Source organism: Pleurodeles waltl, chromosome 7 (assembly GCF_031143425.1).
Source record: "Pleurodeles waltl isolate 20211129_DDA chromosome 7, aPleWal1.hap1.20221129, whole genome shotgun sequence".
Taxonomy (NCBI): Eukaryota; Metazoa; Chordata; class Amphibia; order Caudata; family Salamandridae; genus Pleurodeles; species Pleurodeles waltl.
Window position 1 is genome coordinate 377,481,223 of NC_090446.1, and position 25,491 is coordinate 377,506,713.

Here is a 25,491-nt window from a genome sequence, read left to right on the forward strand (position 1 = left end):
TAACACATCTACTTTAGAATTGTAACTAATAGGGAATAAAACTCATAAAATTCTACTAAACTGGTGTGGTTATTCATGACTGCAAGGTCATGGTGGTGTCTTGAGTTGATTAATGTCTTTGACTAAAGTAAAATACATTGTTGTAATAATTATTGATGACATTATTGACGTATTAATTGACATATGGATTAGCTATCTCGCCCTAAGGTGTCTCTCAACTGGGTCAAAAGATTAATTGGCCTAAAACGAGTGCTAATGTGTAATAAATTATCATAAAGGCACGCGTTAACACTGGTTTGGCCAAAACATATTTTGTAGGGTGTTGAAAATGAACCTGCTCTCTGTAAGGCTCCAGTGACATGCAATACTATCATTGTGCAGGGCTAAGTGACATGCAATACTGTCATTTTGCAGGTCTGGATGTCCTCTAGCCTAGTTTGTGCAGGGTGCCTGGTCTCTTTCAAGCTGATTTAGTATGTTCTGCACTGTAATGTTCTGATAATTTCGATCTGCGCCTTTTATTATTTATTTAATGTCAGTTGTATGTTTAACCTCTTTGATGACAGGTTACTGTGCTGGCTTGACTACCGCTACATTCTAGCAGTAATCCAATAACCACAGTGGTAATGCACAGTTAGTATTGATTGAACCAGATGGTTAAATCAGTCAAGTTGAAGACTACAGAACAGGGCTTGTATGTCTTCCTATTAGATGCCATGATCAAGATGTTAGCCCATGACAGTAATATGAGAATCTGACTGCAAATGACAACTTCTCACCTTTCAGCTATCCAAAGTGAATGAATTAATATGTTTTATTCGATTATAAACATATAATCAAAAAAGAATATAGACAATATGAACATATATTTAAAACACAAACAAAATTAAAATTGACAGACAGATATGCATAAAACATAAATAATTTGGCAGTTTGTTAAAAACTAGTGGCATTACGCCAACGGAAAGCAGTTCATGAAAAGGTACGGACCTCAGACCACACAGCAGGCTCATTAATCATACATAAATGATGAAATGCTGGTCTGCATAAGCGGAAGCCAGAGATTTTTAGAAGTGGCAGTAGGTGCCTCCGCCTAAATGGCTCATAATATTGACAGAAAAGGGCAAAATGCAGTTTGTGCAGAGATGGTATCACAGGGGCAAGTCAGGATACATTTAGGATTAAACAGACCTAGCATAAGACAAAGACTACACCTAATAGAACCCATCTAGAACCTTTCCCCAACATTTTCAACATTAAGGAGATAGGATTCAGTTCCCGGAGAGGACTTGCAAGTTAGATAAGAGCTCACAGCGGGCTTGGCAAGTTCTCTCAACTCTCTAGTTTCCTGTGCTAGACTAGTGAACTCTTTTGTAACCCAACAAACCACACCTATGGGCAGAGTGGATGGAGATAAAAACAGATCTGGCTTGCCTAACCTATATGCTATGTCCTTAACATAATGCAGCCAAGCAATTTTATGACCAAGGTCACAGGCCATTCAATCCAGGATTACCTCCCTATTAAAATCTGTGCATTTGTTGCCCCAAATAGATAACCACAATAAAAAGGGGGGCAAGCCTGATAAAATGTTCAACATAACCAATACCTAGCTCCTCATGAAGAAGAAAATATGGAGTTCCTGGGCCACATCCCAAAAGGTGCCTACAAAGGGGGTCATTCTAACCCTGGCGGTAAAAACCGCCAGGGCGAATGACCGGGGTAGCACCGCCAACAGGCTGGCGGTGCACCGCTGGGCATTCTGACCGCGGCGGTTCAGCCGCGGCCAGAAACGGAAAGTCGGTGGTCTACCGCCGACTTTCCGCTGCCCTTGAGAATCCTCCATGGCGGCGGAGCGCACTCCGCCGCCATGGGGATTCTGACACCCCCTACCGCCATCCTGTTCCTGGCGGGTCTCCCGCCAGGAACAGGATGGCGGTAGGGGGTGCCGCGGGGCCCCTGGGGGCCCCTGCAGTGCCCATGCCAATGGCATGGGCACTGCAGGGGCCCCCGTAAGAGGGCCCCACCTTGTATTTCAGTGTCTGCTTTGCAGACACTGAAATACGCGACGGGTGCCACTGCACCCGTCGCACCTTCCCACTCCGCCGGCTCAATCCTGAGCCGGCGTCCTTGTAGGAAGGCTGTTTCCCACTGGGCTGGCGGGCGGCCTTTTGGCGGTCGCCCGCCAGCCCAGTGGGAAACCCAGAATGACCGCCGCGGTCTTTCGACCGCGGTACGGTCTTCTGGCGGTTCCCGCTTGGCGGGCGGCTCCCGCCGCCCGCCAACATCAGAATCACCCCCAAAATCTGTTTCTTTCTGCTGGAGGCTACTGCACTCTTGGATTCCCCAAATCAATGCCCCAAAGGTTAAATAGGGAGGCACTTAAGTTTATACAGCTCGAGTAGCAGTGAAATGGGTTTGTTACCGACTCTAGCAGCCAGCTCAAACACTGCCCCTACAAGAATTAAAGGGGGAGCATCTTTTAGACAAGCTGGGGAGCCAACGCCTTCTGGAATCAAAGGTAACCCCCAGATAAGGAAACTCCTTCAGATGGCTAATAGATTGACCTCTAAAGGTCAATGCAGCAGTAACTTTTTAGCCCGCCTCACCACAAACCATGTAATTGGTTTTTAAGATGTTAACATCCACATTTAAGTTATCCATAAACTTTACAAAGATGTTAATAAGTGACCTCAATCCATTTCCTGTCTGTGAAAGCAGGACCACGTCTTCGGAGTATAAGTGACACAGCACCTGCTTACCATTAACAGATCGTAAATCAATATCCTGAGACAGCAGAGCAGCCTGCAAACCATCCATGTATAGAAGGAATAAAATTGGGGCCAACACACAACCTTGCCTGATTCCCTATGAAGGGGAAAAGAGTGAGTACATTCACTCTTCACGCCATACCTGACTGACCTATTGAGCCCATCATCAAGAACCCTTAAGAAATCAATAATCAGCTTAGACAGATTCCTTTCCGCCAATATACACAAACGTTTACTGAAATTGCACCCTATCGAAGGCGCAACTGAGATTCATAAAAGCTAAATACAGGATACCTAATTTAGCAATCTTATATTTCCCAATACTTAAATTTAAGTTTAGACATTGCTTAAGGGTGCCACGACCAACAAGAAACCCATATTGCAAGGGCCTCAGTATGTTGTTATCTGCAACCCATATTTGAATTCTATGTAAAAAAAAACACCCCAAGATCCTAACCACAGACTCCAACAGGGAAATAGGCCTATAACAGCTTGGGTCATTCTTATTCACCTTCTTGTAAATGGGGACAATACATATAGATTTTCAAGAGTCAGGAATGTCCTCCGTAACAGCAGCTCTTAGAACATTAGTGATGATGGGGGCCCAAAGGGAGATATCTTCCTTGTAAAGATCTAACAGCACACCATCCAGGCCTGGTGCTTTCCTTGATGGACTTTCTTCTATGGCCAGCACCACCTCTTGTAGGGTGAATCTGATGTCCAGAGGTAGGGAGAGGATACACTCAGACTCAATCCTAAGATCACCCCTAAAGGAATAAGCGCTTCTGAAGTGCTTAAACCAAGAGCCAGGAATAATATTGGCTCCTTGACTCTCAGAGGGAGCAACTTGTGGGCCCCTTTTTTAACAATGTTCCAGAAACCCGAGTCGCCCTTCAGTTTACATGCTTGGACCAACTTAACCCAGGTTTCACTCTTAATATTGAGCTTCCTTTCCTTGATGACCCATTTATATTCACACCTGGCAGCGGCTATCAGGCACCTGTCTCCAGGATCCTTCCTGAGTGACAAATGCAGATTCTTGCATGCAGCCCTGCATCACCCAGGATAAGATTTGCTTCTAGTTATCCCACACTGATTAACTAACTTCCTAACAGAGCAATTCAGTTTCCCAAAGGCAGACAGGATTTCACAAGCAGAAGACTTCACCACCAGCAAACTATCCATAAATAAACTAAGGTTGGCTTGTACAAGGGGAATCAGAAGCGATGGAATGTGGGCCCTACGCTAGCTGACCCAGAATCCCTGGCCTATAATGGCTAGATCCTTGGGACCTGAGTGTTCGCCTGAGGGGGATAAACAGGGTAGCTCAGGGCAATGACAATGTGGTAATGGTCACTATGATCATTTTCCCTCACCTCCCGACACAATTAGGTTGCCTAGGTCCTGAGAAACAAAAATATAACCAATCGCTGACCCCCAATCAACAAAGGTAGGTAGTTGGGTTTTAAGGTTACCCAATATTTCAATGACTTTGATCAAACCAAAACTACTTTTAGCCTCATACAGCTTCCCCCCTCTGGCATCCATGAGACTGGGGTTATAGTGGAGATCCCTGAGCGAAAAATGATCCAGCAGAGTGGGCTGTCACCCAAATGTAGCATTAAAGTCCCCTCCAATTATAATTTTGAAATCATTAGACAGGGAGAGAGATCTCCTTTTTAAAACATCTAACGCACTAAATAAAACTTCCATCCAGCAGCCTAGTTCACAGACCGCATTATAAAAATTTACTACAAAAATATTTGGATTTATCTGAGAGTACAATCTAGAAAATTAGAATGCTCTCGAGTCTGCAACGTACTTGAGTCGCCAAGGCAACATTAGCAATATGAACTAGAGTTACCAGCCCCCCCATCCCCACTTTCCCTCTGTTCAGCAACAGCCGTAGCAGGGATGGAAAAGCTAATACAACCATCCCAAGAAATGTTGTCAAGGGCCCAAGTCTCCTGTAGCATGACTACATCAAAATCAGAAACATAGTTGAACTATTCGGGATCCTCAAGCTTGGATTGGTATCCAGCAATGTTCCAACACTAAGGTGAAGACAGATGCAGTCACACTCAGAGAACCAGGCGGGATGCCACTAGGCACAGAATTAACAATATTAGTAGTTCCTGCATGACAATTCAAGTTCGGGCCCGCAGCTGTATTTAACCAAACAGGAGGTAAATTAGGATTCAATGTAAGCGCAGAATCCTCCTCTGTCAAATTAATTCCTCCTAATAACCCAGGGGGGATAGACTTGGAAAATAGATTTTCACTGGTTTAAGTCCCACCTAATGAGGGATTAGCACAATTTAGCCCCCACTCAAGGGCAAAAAGTCAATCATTTTCTTCCAGGCTGGATAAGGCAGAGAATCTGGTGCTAGTCACAATAGGGGGCCTGGGCTTAGGGAACCGCTCAACCTCTTTCCTACCTGCAGATAAGGGGTAAGCCAAACTTGAGGCCCCCCCTGGGCACAAATGCTTATAAAAAACCCAGTGAAGAAAATGAATGCCATTGGGAGATCAAAAATGGGAAGAGGAAATAAAAATTAGGCATTGTGCTAACTCAGTTTTGCGACAATTAATAACTACACAGCCCCTTTTTAATGCTTTCGCCTAAAGGCCAACCCATCCAATTCTTCTATAAAACAGGATATCACTAGACTCTGCAAAGTGAAAATCCAAACTAGGGATAGCCAATGACACACCTTATTCTTAAGTTGGATTGTGGATTCCTCTGCGCAGGGTGGCAGGCAAGGGATGTTAGAAAGAACAGCAACATATGGGCAGCACTCAGGGGGAAGATGTAACCAACTAAATCTCTCCTCCCTCAGCTTACTTTCAAGCCTTTCAACAGATGGTAAACAACAGTGTTGTAGGGAACTACAATAATTCTTGGGGTCAACAGAGGACTGCTTGAGATCCCAGCGAATAAAGCTGCCCACATCGGTGGGCCCACATACCTCCCCTCAAGGAAGCCTGGGAGGTAACTGCACTGGTACCCCGGTGCCCGAAGATAATTGATCCGTGACACCCCACTCATTAGAGCTTGAATTGGCAACACAACCACTTGAGGTAACAGAAGTGTGCATATTAACCGAATCTACGACCTTCCCCTCTAGCGCCTGTAGCTTGTCTTCTAAAGGACACAGACAGGCTTCAATTATTTCCTGACTTGCAATACAATATCAGGCATGACAGGTAGGACGAGCTCCTTAAGGTCCAACCTAGAGGGATTACTACCAGCTTGGGGCACAGTACGGCTGTCAATTACAGAAAGCAACGCATCCCTCAGAGGTGATCTCCTGGATTGCCGCTTTCTCTTAGTGGAGGGGTTTGCTGCTGAGTCAAAAGATGAAGCTTGCTTTGTGGAAGTATGGGTCTGAGCCCGTACAGCTAGCAGGCCCATCGAGATTGAGGAACCTGAGGCTGTCCACCTCCTCCATATGTCCTTCTCCTCATTGACACCCAATAATGAATCAACTGGTCGATTGGACAGGGGCTGTTTGATGCTCACAAAAGTCCAAAGATAAACTTTGTTCAGCTAAATCTATTTTTTTGGAAACCACCCCGATGGCCCTAGCTAAAAAACAATACAATCCAGGGTGGTAGCGAGTGTCCCTTGAGATGGGGCAGCAACATCCTTAACTCCCAGGTTCTTTCCCTTAACCATGGTGAGCTAATAATATATAAGCAAACTAATCAAGAAAATACTAATAACATTTTACCCACAATATGTCGCTGAGTGGAGAGGCAAAGGACAAAATCAATGTAAAGATGGCTTCTTACCCAAGTGAGCACGAACTAAGAGGCCCAGCTTGGCCTCTTCTGGTTGATGACGAGCAAACACGGGCCCGGTCTTGACCCGATCTTTGGCCGGGCATGTGGCCAGGTGCGTCCCGCTCTGTGGAAGGCCAAATGTGCAAAAAAGCGCTAGTCCACAACCCTCAGGATCAGTGCAGTCTGGGGGACGAAGTTCCACCACACCACAATGGTAGCAATACACTTCAGGCAGACAAAACTAACCCAGCGTGAGAGGCCAAATGCACTTAAAAGAGCTAGTCCACACACCTCGGGATCAGTGCAGGCTGGGTGACGAAGTCCCACCCTAGCCCAATGGTAGCAACAAGCTTCAGGCAGCCAAACCTAACACCGCGCAGGAGGCCAAATGCACTTAAAAGCGCTAGTCCACAACCCTCAGGACCTGTGCAGGCTAGGGAACGAAGTCCTACCCCAGCCCTACGTTGGCAATGCACTTCAGGCAGCCAAAACAAACCCCACGTGGCAGGAGGTCAAATGCGTTTAATAGCACTAGTCCACACCCCTCAGGACCAGTGCAGGCTTGGGGACTAAGTCCCACCCCAGCCAGGTGGTAGCAATAAATTTCAAGCAGCTGAAAAGACCTCTGCATGGCGGGAGGCCAAATGCACTTAAAGGAGCTAATCCTCACCCCTCATGACCGGTGCAGGCTGGGGGTCAAAGTCCCACCCCAGCCCGATGGTAGCAATATTCTTCAGGCAGCCAAAACGAGCTATCCAAATTATTTCGAATGGGCGCTGTCTTTGTAAACAATATTTAGGACATCATATATTTTTCAGGCATTATTTCGGACACAATATTCTGGTTTCATGCGGACAGGGATATGTTATGTGATTAAATATCATCTAATGTCTTGCCATCCTCGCGGAATCTGACCAGTAAAAGACAAGAGTCAAAGGAGTCCAATAGCTGAGAAAACACTGTCATCAGCAACAATTACAAGTGTTAGAGGTAGTTCCATTAAAATTACCTTGTAGGACCGTAACCATATAGCTTTTTGAAAGAGTCTGCAGAATGTTGTACTCAAGTAGTAACTGTGCCCAGCCATACTGCTTCCCACTGTCAAAGAATAAGAGACCAAACCTTGCGGTATACGATCAAATATTTTCACCCACAGTTGAGTAACTATTTTTTCGGATCAAAGGGATCGTCCTGCTGTGGAAATATTGAACAGATGCCAAGGACAGGGCGTTTTCTGTCTATTTGTTGGTCTGTTGCCCAGCCCCATTTGCATTACTGGGTATGTGCCAGTTATTCAGACTGCACACTAATGAAAGCAAACTGCTGAGCTGAATTCCGATTGCACCTTCTACACCTGCACAAACACTGACCCTTGAAGCTACTCTGCCCAGCTCAAGAAAATACATCAAGGTGCTCATGCTCTGTAAGCAGCATTTGGGGGTGTGCTCCAGTAACTAAATATTTTATTTTGAGGAAAATGAAGGGCTTGTCATGATGAAAGGGCGAGTGAAAGAACGCACTCTCTATCACTTCATCTTTGTTCATTGTGCCCTGGTGCATGTGAAAATGTAAACTAAACGCTAAAATAGGACGATGGGGCATATTTGCGAGAAAGTTGCGCATTGGTGCCTACACAACACTTTTTTGCGTTCCCTTGCGTTGTTGTGGTGCTTTGCTACACTAACGCTAATACAGGAACATCACTTTAATCATGCCTTGGCAAAAGAAATTTGAGCCTCCCTGCAGGGGAACGCCCCTCTTGCACACATTATGCCTGCCTGCCTGCCATAAAAACATGACTTTAGTGCAGTATAAGGCGACGGTAAGGACTTGTAAATATGCCTCAACGTTTTGAGATATAGGGCTTCTGTGTAGGATGGTGGTGTGTTATCAAGCCATTTTCACATCAGTATCCAGGAACAGAAGGTAACATTTTGCCTGTACCAATGAAAGAGCAGTTGTACAGAATAAATACTAATTTAAAAAAAACTCAAATCCAACCAGGTCTACTACTTAGAAACTATGCACACAAAGAGTATAAAATCGTGGTCTCTTATCTCTTTTGCCGATAAGTTTCACTGCAAGCGAACTTCTGTTTCCTTTTCTGTGACTCCTTCACGTTCAACGCAACCATCGACTCACATATATGAAACTGTTTTACTTTTCTTTATTAGTTTATATGGCAAGAAAAGTCAGGTTAGGAGTTTGCAACGCTAGTAGCTTGACACGAGTCCCATTGCATTGCAAATGCTTGTTTAATTTTGTCGGATAGCCGGTGCTGACCTTATATTAAGATAGGAATGCTGTTCCAGATCCTAGGAGCTGTAATGGAAAAGCCTTGCTATCTGCTTTTTAGCTCTCACCTACTACAGCTATGATTCAATAATTATATTTAACAGCTTATCCCCCACCTTTTCTTAGTTACCTCGAACTGAAGAGATAAGAATTACCACTGAGGCAATACATTTTTGTGTTGTTTCCCAGAATATTGCTGGTCTGTCTAACAAGCTGGAGGATCCAGACTCGTTAGCGTTTTTACACAAGGTAGGTATTTGTTGCTTTCAGGAGACGTTGGCCTTTACAGGCATTACATTAGACCGGTTTGCTGATTTCCACACTATGTCAATAAAGGGAAAGGGTCGCCGCCCATTAGTGGGGAGCTATCTATATTCATCTTGACAAAATTACAAGTAACTAAGATCAGCTTCCTCTCTCTAACCTTCCTTTAAACGCTCTGCATGTGTGATTAACCTAATGCTCCACAAACATGCACGGGAATGACAATAGGGCTGGCTGTAAAGAAATGCTACATGGTAATGTGAAAAGAACAGATGATGGACGGAATGCTGAACAATGCAAACGTTAACCCCAGTCAAAAAGATCTGGGTTTTTATAGCTTTGCCAGGAGAAGCACAGAATTAAGCTTTGTTTCCAAATAAGTCGAAACCAGGAAGATCATAGAATAGAGGAGAGGATGAAGACAAAGGGAGAAAACTATCAAGTACCCCAATGCCCCAGGAATGACACAACCACTAAAGGAATCTGCAAATTTCAGGTCAAATACATTATCTCTGCATGTTCGTGCTACAGGCCTAAATCTGGCTGTTGACAAAAAATAACAGGAGCTTACAAAGAACCCCACTAAATTGCCAAATCCATATTATTTGGCAGAATCTATAACAGCTCTTTTATTTGCTTTAGACAGGGTTTTATATCAGATTATCAGGGGCTAAAGTATTGACCTGACAAAATGTCATGGCAGAAATATTGCAGTCAAGTGAATATAGGCAGGTACAGAATCACTATTCTTCTACATCTAAGTACATTGAAAATATATTGCCTGGGTAAATCAGTATGAAGTTAAATGTAGTAAACTCAAACTTAACTATATATGATTACTTTTACAATTTTGGGGTGGTCTACATGTGTGTGTGGTTGTGTAGATAAATGTGATAAAGATTATGGGCACACTGCACCACCGGAGCATCATCTTTTTCACATTCCAGTGGCACAGTGTGCCAGCCCATATTTACAAGGCCACCATGGGTGTCCGCAGAAATCTTTTCAGGGTTGGGGCGCATCCCGGACTGTTTTTTGCCGGTGGCCACGGCGTATTAGGGCAGGCAGCTGTGGCTGTAGTGTTACACTGCAGTGTGAGCCTGCACACCAGGCTGTACCTCATTCAATGGGGGGGGCAGCCCCCCGCGGATGCCCATGAAGGCAACGCATAGCCACCTTGTGTGGCTTTTCATGCCCTTGTAATTATGGACCCCTTTCATGCAAAACACTGAATGAAAGGGGCGTTCCATTGGTGTTGCTTGGGGTTTTCCCATGCGACACCCATGGAACCAGGAGGAATTTGATGCCTTCCCAGATTTACACATCTGGGAATGCGACAGAATCCTATGCCACCTAAGGGGTGGCATAAGAATGACGCAACGTGGAGAAATATCTTTATTTTTCCCCATTTTTCCTCTTTCTATATGTGCTGCATTCTGAAGCACACATGGAAAGAGGAAAACACCTCTTGTAATTGTTTTTGTGCAAGGAGGCGTCCCTTCCTGCGCAAAACAATCATCCCTGCAACGCAGGCATCCTTGCCCCATGGTGCAAGGGTGCCTGCATTGGCACTAGGCAACAATTTGTGCGCCAGCACAGGGGGAGAAGACAGAAATGCACTGTATCTTGTAGATAAGGCAGATGTATGATGGACCAATGCGTGCGCCAACCATGAATGCCTGAACAACGTGGTCAGAACAATGACCACGTTTTTTCCACAAATGCCTTTACCATGCATGCCTTTACAATGGTTTTTCGTTGTAAAGGCATGCATAGTTTTTGCATGTCACCGCGCAACCTGCCCCATAAACACAATTACCCCAACTCCTCTACCCGCCCCCAAAAACTACCCTGATACCCCTCACCCACCCTGAGCCCTAAAACCTAGCCTGACCCCCCACCCACCCTAAAACGTTACCCCACCCCAAAAAAAAACTGAAATCACCCTGACCCCCCAACCCCTGCCCTAGAAATAAACCAATCCCGACACCCCCTTTGCTCTAAAAATAATACTACCCCAACCCCTGCCCTAGAAATAAAACTACCCTGACCCCCCACCAAACCCCAAAATAAAACTACAACAACCCCCCAACCCGCCCCTAAAACCTACCCAATACACCCAAACCACCCTAAAAAGAACCAACCCTCACTCATAAAAATAAAATACCCCACCCCTAAAAACAAAATTACCCCGAACCCCCATCCCTAAAAACTTGACCCCCACCCACCCTAAATACAAAATTACCCCGACCCTCCACCCCTGCCCATAAAAACAAACCCCCCACCTGCCCTAAATACAAAAATGACCCCTACCCCCACCCTGCCACTAACACAAAATTACCCCGACCTCCACTCCTGCCCTAAAAACCATAGTACCCCGACTCCCACCCCCACCCTAAAAACAAAACTACCCCGACCCCCCAACACCACCCCTTAAAAAAGAATAACCCAACCACCCCACCCCTAAAAACTACCCCCAAACCTCCCTCAGCCACCTTACCTGATAGCGTCCTACCCTGACCCCGCACCCCCACCCCTGAAAACAAAATTACCCCGACCCCCACCCCTTCCCTAAAAACAACACTACCCTGCCTCCCAAACCGCTGCCCATTAAAAAAGATAAAACCCAACCACACCCACCCCTAAAAACTGCCCTCAACCCTCCCCCAGCCCCACTCACCTCACGGCGTCATACCCCGACCCCCCACCCCACCCCTAAAAACGAAATTACCCTGATCCCCCATCTCTGTACCTAAAAACCCATCCCCAACCACCCTAAATACAAAATTACCCCAACCCTCAACCCCACCCCTAAAACCTGTCCTCCCACCCACCCTAAATACAAAATTACCCCAACCGCCCACCCCGAAACCCCACCCCCCACCCGCCCTAAAAACAGAATTACCCCGACACCCACACCCCTAAAAACAAAACTACCCCCCAGCCCCACTTACCTGACTGCATCCTCCCCCGATGCTGACTCTCTTTTTATCTGCCTTTGCCATGCATGTGCGTTGTTTAGCGCATGCTTGATTAAGGCAGAGAAAAAGGCAATCGTTGTTAACGCAAGCTTGGTTCCGCTTACGTTAACAACGTTGTCATGGTTTCAACATCATAGTTTCAGATGTTTCCCTATAAGGAACATTTCTGTCCTTTCCTGGTGGTGCAGGGCGGTGCAGCAAAGCACTTGCTGTGCTGCCCTGCACCACAGGCCTGGTAAATGAGACCCTATGTTTCTGGATGAATGAAGAAGTAAATGCATGGATGAACAGATGATTGATTTACACTCACTAACCCATTCCGCCATCCATGCTGCAGCCAGTCCATCCACACACCTTGCCCATTCAGACACAAATTCATTCATAAATGTTCGGTGCATCCACTCACTAACTCATTTATCCATGCATGCACTGAATCACTCACTCACTGATACATTGCACTGACCATCCATTTAGTCTTTACATTTACTTACCCCCACATCCAACCATATGGCAAGAACTGACACAATGACTGGCATATTGCTTTTTCGCAGTTGATTTATTAAAGACAGTTAAAGCTCTCTTTCACCAGACGTAACTACACAGTAAAAGAACACTCTTCTGTGTCATGTTTGATAATACAGGTATACTAATTAGAAATTCATGTTTAAGTAGTTTGAGTAATTAATGTAGAAGAATAAAGTGCACGTTTGAAAATGTGCCCTCGGAGAGCGATCACCAAGATTCACAAATGTACTAATAAAATGAATAGCCTGTATGAAATATAGAAAAACGTATTGAATAATGTAGAAGTTTGTCATACTGAGATATATCATATGTTTTGCATGATATTGTGGAGCTAACTTAGCCGAAGTTGTAACCTAGTTGCCAGGCCTCATGCAGAAGCTGAATTACTAGCGCAATGTAGAGAAGCTAATGTGCTGAACTGACCCTGAACTGCTTATTGTTTAATAAAATATGCTCAGCAAAATTCCTATGCGTGAACCGACGGACAGGAGATGATGGAATCATAAATGTAACAAGGACTGTGTAATGCAGATAAGATGTACTTTCCCAGGATTCAAACAATGGAGACACTGACTGGAGAAGAAGATGCAACATTTTTGATATCTGACGAGCCGAATGATGAGAACATCGTAAAGTGAACCAATCAACACCTTGGAAACCGTTTAATACTAGAATTCATAGATTTGAAGAACTGAAATTATTGGGTATAGTCATAACCGGTGACTAATTGACTAATTAGGAATTAGGGGACAGTCTGGGTGACTTTGATATAATGCTATGACAAATGGGAAAAACTTCAGAATTGATGGAGAGGATAGATGTTCGAGGTTAGGCGTGGATGTTCGATGAGATCCAAGATTCTGTCATTGGACTCAAGCTCTTGAGAGCCTGATGCGATGCTGATCGATTGATGACCTGAAGACGAAGACTGACTTTGTTGCTGATCCATACCGTGGATAGGTAGCTATGACAATGTGACTGATTGATTTTGTGCCTTTTCTTTTTAGGTACCAACGGCGCTGTTATATAGTTTTCCTCCTAAGCTAGATGTTTTTCCAAATTCATGTTCTATACTGTTTTCACATGAAGTCCCATATGCTAATGCTAATCTGGGTTAGGTAGAGTTCTTATTCTGAGACGCTGACATATACAGTGACAAATGATTGACGGACTGATTTGCTGACCTCTGCTACTCATGTTAACATATTCATCATTCGTGGCTTATGTTTAGGCATTAGAACCTGATTAGATTATGCTATTGGTGGTCACTAATGAATTAATCTTGAGTGGATTTGAATGAAGTTTGATTTAACCTCATGACTTAGTATTGTAACCAACAGGGAAATAAAATTGCTAAACTTATACTGAGTTGTGGTTTTTCACAAATGTTGACTAATGTTTTGCTTATTGGTTATTGGTTTGTGTATTGATTATTGATGCACATTGGTTACACCATAGCTAGGATACTCCATGCGAATCAAAAGGTTCATCAACCTATACGCGTCCCCTTGTAAGTTTACTTACTAAGGACCAGGCACGCTATCAGTTTTTGTTAGCAGCTTGAAGGTTAGTTTCCTTGGAGAACTATTTATGTGGTGAGCGATGGTTACAGTGGTAGTTAAAATTAGGGTGAGTTATTCATTTTATGAAATTTGAATTTAGTTTTTTGAGATGGGAATTGTAGCAAGAATGATGTCCCCTTAAGCCCAGAAATGACTTTCCCAGGTCCTGGATCCTGCAAGTAGAGTTGGATATGTTCCCAGCATCTTTGTGACAGTGTGAAAGTGCTAGATTTGCGCTTGCAAAGGGTTTATGCAAAATCGCAGGTGAACTGTGATGTATGTGAAGGAAGTAGGGGGTCTGCGTACTCCAGTTAAGGTTTAGTAGGAGTGTGCATACTCCGTAGTATGAGAGTAGGGAAGTATTTGAACGTCATATGTGAGTGGCGCTTTGAGGTAAAAAATTGTCCACATGGTTGTTGGTGATGTACAGACCCTGCGTGGTCTAAGACTCCGGAGTATATTGACAAGTGTAGGAGACAATTGGTGATCTAAGATGGACGCCGCGACGGACGCTCCTCGAGGAGCTCCTGAGGGACGGGATCACTTTTTTGTGTAAATCCCGATCTTCCCCTTGACCGTCGTCCGTCTCAGCCTCAGCGCTCCCGACGGAGAGCCCGTTCTCCTGCGACGAGGGGAGCAGCGCTCCAGACGGAGAGCCTGGTCTTCCGCGGCGAGGGGAGCAGCGCTCCCGACGGAGAACCCGGCCTCCTGCGATGAGGAGAGCAGCGCTCCCGACGGAGAGCCCCGGTCTCCTGTGGCGAAGGGAGCAGCGCTCCCGACAGAGAGCCCGGTCTCCTGCAACGAGGGGAACAGCTCTCCTGACGGAGAGCCCGGTCTCCTGCGACGGGGGGAGCAGTGCTCCCGACGGAGAGCCCGGTCTCCTGCGACGAGGGGGCAGCACTCCCGACGGAGTGCCCCGGTCTCCTGCGGCGAGGGGAGCAGCGCTCCCGTCGGAGAGCCCGGTCTCCTGCGACGAGGGGAGCAGCGCTCCCGACGGAGAGCCCGGTCTCCTGCGGCGTCCACAGCTTCGAATTGCTTCCGAGGAAGCGTGCAGAAGCGTCCTCACCTAGAGCAGTCGGACATCCGGGATTCTACCGGGATCCGACATTCTCACGCAGCCTCCGTCCATCTGTCTGGGGAAGGCACCAGATGCAGTTGAGCACCGAGGAGCGATCAGGTACAGTCCTTGGTCCCAGATACGGCCAGAGGGAGGGCTGGGTTTCAGGGAAAGCCTCTCCGGAGCTCCAGTCCTTTCAGTCCTGGGGTGGCAGCAAGGGCTGCCTGGGATTTCACCCCCCTGCTTGGGGCAGTAGGTCCCTGGTTCCAGCAGGGCACTAGAACTGTTGCTGGCCCCGAGTCCTGGTGGTGTGGAGGACCCGCCGTGGGTCTCCGTGAGCCGCTGATCAGGGGAAGGCTGAGTACTGCTCTACATCTTCTCCTTGCAGCCATAGAGGAAGGCTGCTCCTTCAGGTTTGAGATCACAATACTGCCCTGGCGCTGCTTCCCTTCAGTTACAAGCCGCCTCTCCATCCGGCCCTCTGTCAGCCCCTTGCCCACTGGGCTGCCCCCAGTGGATGTATGGTTTTCACCGCTGATCCTGGCAGCTTTAACAAGATGGCCGCCGCGACGGACGCACCTCGAGGAGCTCCTGAGGGTTGGGATCACTTTTTTATGTAAGTCCTGATTCTCCTCCTCCTCTCTGGTGCCCCCCCCCCTCTACTACTGACCGCCCTTGAACCTCCTGACTCGGACAGGGTCTTTTGGGGGTTAGTTGATGCCTTTGAGCCCTGCATGTGAGGACTGAGAATCGATTGGCGTCCAGGTCCCCCTGGGCCGCGCCCGTCCTTTGCACTGATGCAGCCGTGAGCATTTTTCAGCATCTTTGGTCCCACCGGATGAGACTGACGCCGGACCCGGTCTCCGCCCTCACGGAGCCTTGCCTGCCCCCGGCGTCGGGTTGTCTCTGCACTGAGGCAGATGAGGGCATCTTTTTTCAGTGTCTTTGGTCCCGCCGGGTGTGTCAGACACTGGTCTAAGTCTCCGCTCTTTCCCCGACTTCTGAGGAGCTGTTTTCGCCAGCTCCTGCTTGTGGGAACCTACCCGCCCGCCTTCTGTACTGAGACGGCAATTGGACATTCTTCTGCGTCCCTGATCCCCCTGCCTGGCCGCGGGCGTTCTGCCCTCCCTGAACAGGTTTGGGTCTAAGACAGGTCCGGACTCCCCCCTCCCGGAATCTCATCTCTGGCTCCAACGGTTAAGGAATCTCCTCCCCCGACTCTGACCTGCGAGGAGCCGCCTGACTACACCGTCCCTAGAGGCCCCCAACCTGGGTTGGTCTACTGGAACCCCTTCTCTGGCCCCTGCCTTGGAGGTGCCCCCATCTCCGGCTTTCACCTGTGATGAGCTGCCCGTCAACCATCTTTGCCGATGCTGAAGACCCCTAACCTGGGGTAGTCCCCCTGTTGTCCTCGCCCTCCTGATGTCGCCCCCCACAGGATACACCTCCTCCCCCATTTCCCCCTTCTTCAAACCCCATGGGCCCAACTCCTTCTCCATTTCTCCCCCTAATCACCTTTCCCCCTCTGCGCTGAAAAACTTCAAACGCAATCTTTCCAGCCAACATCCGGAGCTTCTTCTTGTGGACACCTACTTCACTGCTCATAAAAGCCTGAAAAAGACTGATCTCGGAATGTGCCCTCGGTGAGCGATCACCAAGATTCACAAATGTACCAATAAAATGAATAGCCTGTATGAAATATAGAAAAACGTATTGAATAATGTAGAAGTTTGTCATACTGAGATATAGCATATGTTTTGCATGATATTGTGGAGCTAACTTAGCCGAAGTTGTAACCTAGTTGCCAGGCCTCATGCAGAAGCTGAATTACTAGCGCAATGTAGAGAAGCTAATGTGCTGAACTGACCCTGAACTGCTTATTGTTTAATAAAATATGCTCATCAAAATTCCTATGCGTGAACCGACGGACAGGAGATGATGGAATCATAAATGTAACAAGGACTGTGTAATGCAGATAAGATGTACTTTCCCAGGATTCAAACAATGGAGACACTGACTGGGGAAGAAGATGCAACATTTTTTATATCTGACGAGCCGAATGATGAGAACATCGTAAAGTGAACCAATCAACACCTTGGAAACCGTTTAATACTAGAATTCATAGATTTGAAGAACTGAAATTATTGGGTATAGTCATAACCGGTGACTAATTGACCAATTAGGAATTAGGGGATAGTCTGGGTGACTTTGATATAATGCTATGACAAATGGGAAAAACTTCAGAATTGATGGAGAGGATAGATGTTCGAGGTTAGGCGTGGATGTTCGATGAGATCCAAGATTCTGTCATTGGACTCAAGCTCTTGAGAGCCTGATGCGATGCTGATCGATTGATGACCTGAAGACGAAGACTGACTTTGTTGCTGATCCATACAGTGGATAGGTAGCTATGACAATGTGACTGATTGATTTTGTGCCTTTTCTTTTTAGGTACCAACTGCGCTGTTATATAGTTTTCCTCCTAAGCTAGATGTTTTTCCAAATTCATGTTCTATACTGTTTTCACATGAAGTCCCAAATGCTAATGCTAATCTGGGTTAGGTAGAGTTCTTATTCTGAGACGCTGACATATACAGTGACAAATGATTGACGGACTGATTTGCTGACCTCTGCTACTCATGTTAACATATTCATCATTCGTGGCTTATGTTGAGGCATTAGAACCTGATTAGATTATGCTATTGGTGGTCACTAATGAATTAATCTTGAGTGGATTTGAATGACGTTTGATTTAACCTCATGACTTAGTATTGTAACCAACAGGGAAATAAAATTGCTAAACTTATACTGAGTTGTGGTTTTTCACAAATGTTGACTAATGTTTTGCTTATTGGTTATTGGTTTGTGTATTGATTATTGATGCACATTGGTTACACCATAGCTAGGATACTCCATGCGAATCAAAAGGTTCATCAACCTATACGCGTCCCCTTGTAAGTTTACTTACTAAGGACCAGGCACGCTATCAGTTTTTGTTAGCAGCTTGATGGTTAGTTTCCTTGGAGAACTATTTATGTGGTGAGCGATGGTTACAGTGGTAGTTAAAATTAGGGTGAGTTATTCATTTTATGAGATTTGAATTTTGTTTTTTGAGATGGGAATTGTAGCAAGAATGATGTCCCCTTAAGCCCAGAAATGACTTTCCCAGGTCCTGGATCCTGCAAGTAGAGTTGGATATGTTCCCAGCATCTTTGTGACAGTGTGAAAGTGCTAGATTTGCGCTTGCAAAGGGTTTTTGCAAAATCGCAGGTGAACTGTGATGTATGTGAAGGAAGTAGGGGGTCTGCGTACTCCAGTTAAGGTTTAGTAGGAGTGTGCATACTCCGTAGTATGAGAGTAGGGAAGTATTCGAACGTCATATGTGAGTGGCGCTTTGAGCTAAAAAATTGTCCACATGGTTGTTGGTGATGTACAGACCCTGCGTGGTCTAAGACTCCGGAGTATATTGACAAGTGTAGGAGACAATTGGTGATCTAAGATGGCCGCCGCGACGGACGCTCCTCGAGGAGCTCCTGAGGGACGGGATCACTTTTTTGTGTAAATCCCGATCTTCCCCTTGACCGTCGTCCGTCTCAGCCTCAGCGCTCCCGACGGAGAGCCCGTTCTCCTGCGACGAGGGGAGCAGCGCTCCAGACGGAGAGCCTGCTCTTCCGCTGCAAGGGGAGCAGCGCTCCCGACGGAGAGCCCGGCCTCCTGCGATGAGGAGAGCAGCGCTCCCGACGGAGAGCCCCGGTCTCCTGCAGCGAAGGGAGCAGCGCTCCCGACGGAGAGCCCGGTCTTCTGCAACAAGGGGAACAGCTCTCCTGACGGAGAGCCCGATCTCCTGCGACGGGGGGAGCAGTGCTCCCGACGGAGAGCCCGGTCTCCTGCGACGAGGGGAGCAGCACTCCCGACGGAGTGCCCCGGTCTCCTGCGGCGAGGGGAGCAGCGCTCCCGTCGGAGAGCCCGGTCTCCTGCGACGAGGGGAGCAGCGCTCCCGTCGGAGAGCCCGGTCTCCTGCGGCGTCCACAGCTTCGAATTGCTTCCGAGGAAGCGTGCAGAAGCGTCCTCACCTGGAGCAGTCGGACATCCAGGATTCTACCGGGATCCGACATTCTCACGCAGCCTCCGTCCATCTGTCTGGGGAAGGCACCAGATGCAGTTGAGCACCGAGGAGCGATCAGGTACAGTCCTTGGTCCCAGATACGGCCAGAGGGAGGGCTGGGTTTCAGGGAAAGCCTCTCCGGAGCTCCAGTCCTTTCAGTCCTGGGGTGGCAGCAAGGGCTGCCTGGGATTTCACCCCCCTGCTTGGGGCAGTAGGTCCCTGGTTCCAGCAGGGCACTAGAACTGTTGCTGGCCCCGAGTCCTGGTGGTGTGGAGGACCCGCCGTGGGTCTCCGTGAGCCGCCGATCAGGGGAAGGCTGAGGACTGCTCTACATCTTCTCCTGGCAGCCATAGAGGAAGGCTGCTCCTTCGGGTTTGAGATCACGATACCGCCCTGGCGCTGCTTCCCTTCAGTTACAAGCCGCCTCTCCATCCGGCCCTCTGTCAGCCCCTTGCCCACTGGGGTGCCCCCACATGATGTATGGTTTTCACCGCTGATCCTGGCAGCTTTAACAAGATGGCCGCCGCGACGGACGAACCTCGAGGAGCTCCTGAGGGTTGGGATCACTTTTTTATGGAAGTCCTGATTCTCCTCCTCCTCTCTGGTGCCCCCCCCCTCTACTACTGACTGCCCTTGAACCTCCTGACTCGGACAGGGTCTTTTGGGGGTTAGTTGATGCCTTTGAGCCCTGCATGTGAGGACTGAGAATTGATTGGCGTCCAGGTCCCCCTGGGCCGCGCCCGTCCTTTGCACTGATGCAGCCGTGAGCATTTTTCAGCATCTTTGGTCCCACCGGGTGAGACTGACGCCGGACCCGGTCTCCTCCCTCCCGGAGCCTTGCCTGCCCCCGGCGTCGGGTTGTCTCTGCACTGAGGCAGATGAGGGCATCTTTTTTCAGTGTCTTTGGTCCCGCCGGGTGTGTCAGACACTGGTCTAAGTCTCCGCTCTGGCCCCGACTTCTGAGGAGCTGTTTTCGCCAGCTCCTGCTTGTGGGAACCTACCCGCCCGCCTTCTGTACTGAGACGGCAATTGGGCATTCTTCTGCGTCCCTGATCCCCCTGCCTGGCCGCGGGCGTTCTGCCCTCCCTGAACAGTTTTGGGTCTAAGACAGGTCCGGACTCCCCCCTCCCGGAATCTCATCTCTGGCTCCAACGGTTAAGGAATCTCCTCCCCCGACTCTGACCTGCGAGGAGCCGCCTGACTACACCGTCCCTAGAGGCCCCCAACCTGGGTTGGTCTACTGGAACCCTTTCTCTGGCCCCTGCCTTGGAGGTGCCCCCATCTCCGGCTTTCACCTGTGATGAGCTGCCCGTCAACCATCTTTGCCGATGCTGAAGACCCCTAACCTGGGGTAGTCCCCCTGTTGTCCTCGCCCTCCTGATGTCGCCCCCCACAGGATACACCTCCTCCCCCATTTCCCCCTTCCTCAAACCCCACGGGCCCAACTCCTTCTCCATTTCTCCCCCTAATCACCTTTCCCCCTCTGCGCTGAAAAACTTCAAACGCAATCTTTCCAGGCAACATCCGGAGCTTCTTCTTGTGGACACCTACTTCACTGCTCATAAAAGCCCGAAAAAGACTGATCTCATCTTCTTCACTAGACGCCCGGCTAAATGGAACACCCTCCTCACTACTCACCTCCACCCCTTTAAGACTACTAATATCCCTTACGGTTGCAAACTCTCTATCTCAAGCTCCCCGGCTTTCCAGGGAAATGTCATCATCTCCATCTTCAGAAATGGAACCATCATGATTCAAGCTAATGACTCCAACCTCCGTGCCTTTGAATCCTTATTCCCCTCCCTTAAGTCTACACTCCCTCCCCCCCAATCCACCCCCAGCCCATTGACACCCCACCCTACCCCCATTATTCCCCCTACCACCACCCTCTGCCCCCCCCGGCTCCCAGTGCTGACAACCCTATCCTGTCTGACCCATTCATCCCCATTTTCCCCTCTCACCTCAATCATGCCTCTCACTCCCTTAACCTCAATACCCCCAGTCACTACGCCCTCTCTGTCTCCTCCTCCCTTACTCCCTTGATCCTCCCCCACATCACCTCTCCTTTTCCCAAACCCCCCTTCGACTCCCCCCCTCTCTCGCCCCCCATTCCCCCTCTCTCCCCCGGATCTCCTCTAGACCCAACTTGTTGACCTATAGTGACTTTCATACCAAGCCTGCCCCCCCTTTCTCCCCTAACCCTTACTCTGACTCTGACCCCTCCCACCCCTCGACAGCCTCCTTTAACCTTCTGCCCCATGATCCTATATCCCATCGTAATCAATCTCCCCAGCCCCTACCTAAGAAGAATTTTTCCTCCCACTCCTTCACCCCTAATTCCTCTCCCTCCCCTAATATTAATTCACAGCTCTCCAACCTTGAATCCCAACTAAAACTCATCATTCAAGGCATTAACAAATTAGCGAGAAGCCTTGACTCACTGTTTCCCCCAGTGCCGACCCAGTCACTCACGCTTCTGTCGGCCAACAACTCTTCCCAGAACATCCACTGGCCCTCTATACCCCTCACTGCTAACACCCCGAGACCTAGAAGAACCAGCCCTCCTTTATCCCACAAGGAAGCCACTATTCTCGCTCTCTCCTATAACCCGTCCCTCCCCACCCCGACCCCCCCCTAACATACCAGTCATCACCGGTTTCAGGAGACAACGTTTACAACCTCCCTCTCCCAGACCCCCTGCCCACCTTGTTAATATCCCCCCTCTCCGTTCCAATCCTGAGCCTAAGATCCATCCTCGCACCAACTGCATGCTCATAAACTGTAGATCAGCAGTCAAACACGCTACGGATCTTGCTGACGCTATCCTCTGCCATAACATTGACATTGCCTTCATCACAGAGACCTGGCTAACCGATCTCTCTCAACCAATCTTGGACACCCTTGTCCCTCCCGGCTACTCTATCTACAACAAAGAGAGAAAGAACCGATGGGGGGGAGGTATTGCTAACCCATTCGGCCATCCATGCTGCAGCCAGTCCATCCACACACCTTGCCCATTCAGACACAAATTCATTCATAAATGTTCGGTGCATCCACTCACTAACTCATTCATCCATGCATGCACTGAATCACTCACTCACTGATACATTGCACTGACCATCAATTTAGTCTTTACATTTACTTACCCCCACATCCAACCATATGGCAAGAACTGACACAATGACTGGCATATTGCTTTTTCGCAGTTGATTTATTAAAGACAGTTAAAGCTCTCTTTCACCAGACGTAACTACACAGTAAAAGAACACTCTTCTGGGTCATGTTTGATAATACAGGTATACTAATTAGAAATTCATGTTTAAGTAGTTTGAGTAATTAATGTAGAAGAATAAAGTGCACGTTTGAAAATGTGCCCTCGGAGAACGATCACCAAGATTCACAAATGTACTAATAAAATGAATAGCCTGTATGAAATATAGAAAAACGTATTGAATAATGTAGAAGTTTGTCATACTGAGATATAGCATATGTTTTGCATGATATTGTGGAGCTAACTTAGCCGAAGTTGTAACCTAGTTGCCAGGCCTCATGCAGAAGCTGAATTACTAGCGCAATGTAGAGAAGCTAATGTGCTGAACTGACCCTGAGCTGCTTATTGTTTAATAAAATATGCTCAGCAAAATTCCTATGCGTGAACCGACGGACAGGAGATGATGGAATCATAAATGTAACAAGGACTGTGTAATGCAGATAAGATGTACTTTCCCAGGATTCAAACAATGGAGACACTGACTGGGGAAGAAGATGCAACATTTTTTATATCTGACGAGCCGAATGATGAGAACATCGTAAAGTGAACCAATCAACACCTTGGAAACCGTTTAATACTAGAATTCATAGATTTGAAGAACTGAAATTATTGGGTATAGTCATAACCGGTGACTAATTGACCAATTAGGAATTAGGGGATAGTCTGGGTGACTTTGATATAATGCTATGACAAATGGGAAAAACTTCAGAATTGATGGAGAGGATAGATGTTCGAGGTTAGGCGTGGATGTTCGATGAGATCCAAGATTCTGTCATTGGACTCAAGCTCTTGAGAGCCTGATGCGATGCTGATCGATTGATGACCTGAAGACGAAGACTGACTTTGTTGCTGATCCATACAGTGGATAGGTAGCTATGACAATGTGACTGATTGATTTTGTGCCTTTTCTTTTTAGGTACCAACTGCGCTGTTATATAGTTTTCCTCCTAAGCTAGATGTTTTTCCAAATTCATGTTCTATACTGTTTTCACATGAAGTCCCAAATGCTAATGCTAATCTGGGTTAGGTAAAGTTCTTATTCTGAGACGCTGACATATACAGTGACAAATGATTGACGGACTGATTTGCTGACCTCTGCTACTCATGTTAACATATTCATCATTCGTGGCTTATGTTGAGGCATTAGAACCTGATTAGATTATGCTATTGGTGGTCACTAATGAATTAATCTTGAGTGGATTTGAATGAAGTTTGATTTAACCTCATGACTTAGTATTGTAACCAACAGGGAAATAAAATTGCTAAACTTATACTGAGTTGTGGTTTTTCACAAATGTTGACTAATGTTTTGCTTATTGGTTATTGGTTTGTGTATTGATTATTGATGCACATTGGTTACACCATAGCTAGGATACTCCATGCGAATCAAAAGGTTCATCAACCTATACGCATCCCCTTGTAAGTTTACTTACTAAGGACCAGGCACGCTATCAGTTTTTGTTAGCAGCTTGATGGTTAGTTTCCTTGGAGAACTATTTATGTGGTGAGCGATGGTTACAGTGGTAGTTAAAATTAGGGTGAGTTATTCATTTTATAAGATTTGAATTTTGTTTTTTGAGATGGGAATTGTAGCAAGAATGATGTCCCCTTAAGCCCAGAAATGACTTTCCCAGGTCCTGGATCCTGCAAGTAGAGTTGGATATGTTCCCAGCATCTTTGTGACAGTGTGAAAGTGCTAGATTTGCGCTTGCAAAGGGTTTTTGCAAAATCGCAGGTGAACTGTGATGTATGTGAAGGAAGTAGGGGGTCTGCGTACTCCAGTTAAGGTTTAGTAGGAGTGTGCATACTCCGTAGTATGAGAGTAGGGAAGTATTCGAACGTCATATGTGAGTGGCGCTTTGAGCTAAAAAATTGTCCACATGGTTGTTGGTGATGTACAGACCCTGCGTGGTCTAAGACTCCGGAGTATATTGACAAGTGTAGGAGACAATTGGTGATCTAAGATGGCCGCCGCGACGGACGCTCCTCGAGGAGCTCCTGAGGGACTGGATCACTTTTTTGTGTAAATCCCGATCTTCCCCTTGACCGTCGTCCGTCTCAGCCTCAGCGCTCCCGACGGAGAGCCCGTTCTCCTGCGACGAGGGGAGCAGCGCTCCAGACGGAGAGCCTGGTCTTCCGCGGCGAGGGGAGCAGCGCTCCCGACGGAGAGCCCGGCCTCCTGCGATGAGGAGAGCAGCGCTCCCGACGGAGAGCCCCGGTCTCCTGCGGCGAAGGGAGCAGCGCTCCCGACGGAGAGCCCGGTCTTCTGCAACGAGGGGACAGCTCTCCTGACGGAGAGCCCGGTCTCCTGCGACGGGGGGAGCAGTGCTCCCGACGGAGAGCCCGGTCTCCTGCGACGAGGGGAGCAGCACTCCTGACGGAGTGCCCCGGTCTCCTGCGGCGAGGGGAGCAGCGCTCCCGTCGGAGAGCCCGGTCTCCTGCGACGAGGGGAGCAGCGCTCCCCAAGGAGAGCCCGGTCTCCTGCGGCATCCACAGCTTCGAATTGCTTCCGAGGAAGCGTGCAGAAGCGTCCTCACCTGGAGCAGTCGGACATCCAGGATTCTACTGGGATCCGACATTCTCACGCAGCCTCCGTCCATCTGTCTGGGGAAGGCACCAGATGCAGTTGAGCACCGAGGAGCGATCAGGTACAGTCCTTGGTCCCAGATACGGCCAGAGGGAGGGCTGGGTTTCAGGGAAAGCCTCTCCGGAGCTCCAGTCCTTTCAGTCCTGGGGTGGCAGCAAGGGCTGCCTGGGATTTCACCCCCCTGCTTGGGGCAGTAGGTCCCTGGTTCCAGCAGGGCACTAGAACTGTTGCTGGCCCCGAGTCCTGGTGGTGTGGAGGACCCGCCGTGGGTCTCCGTGAGCCGCCGA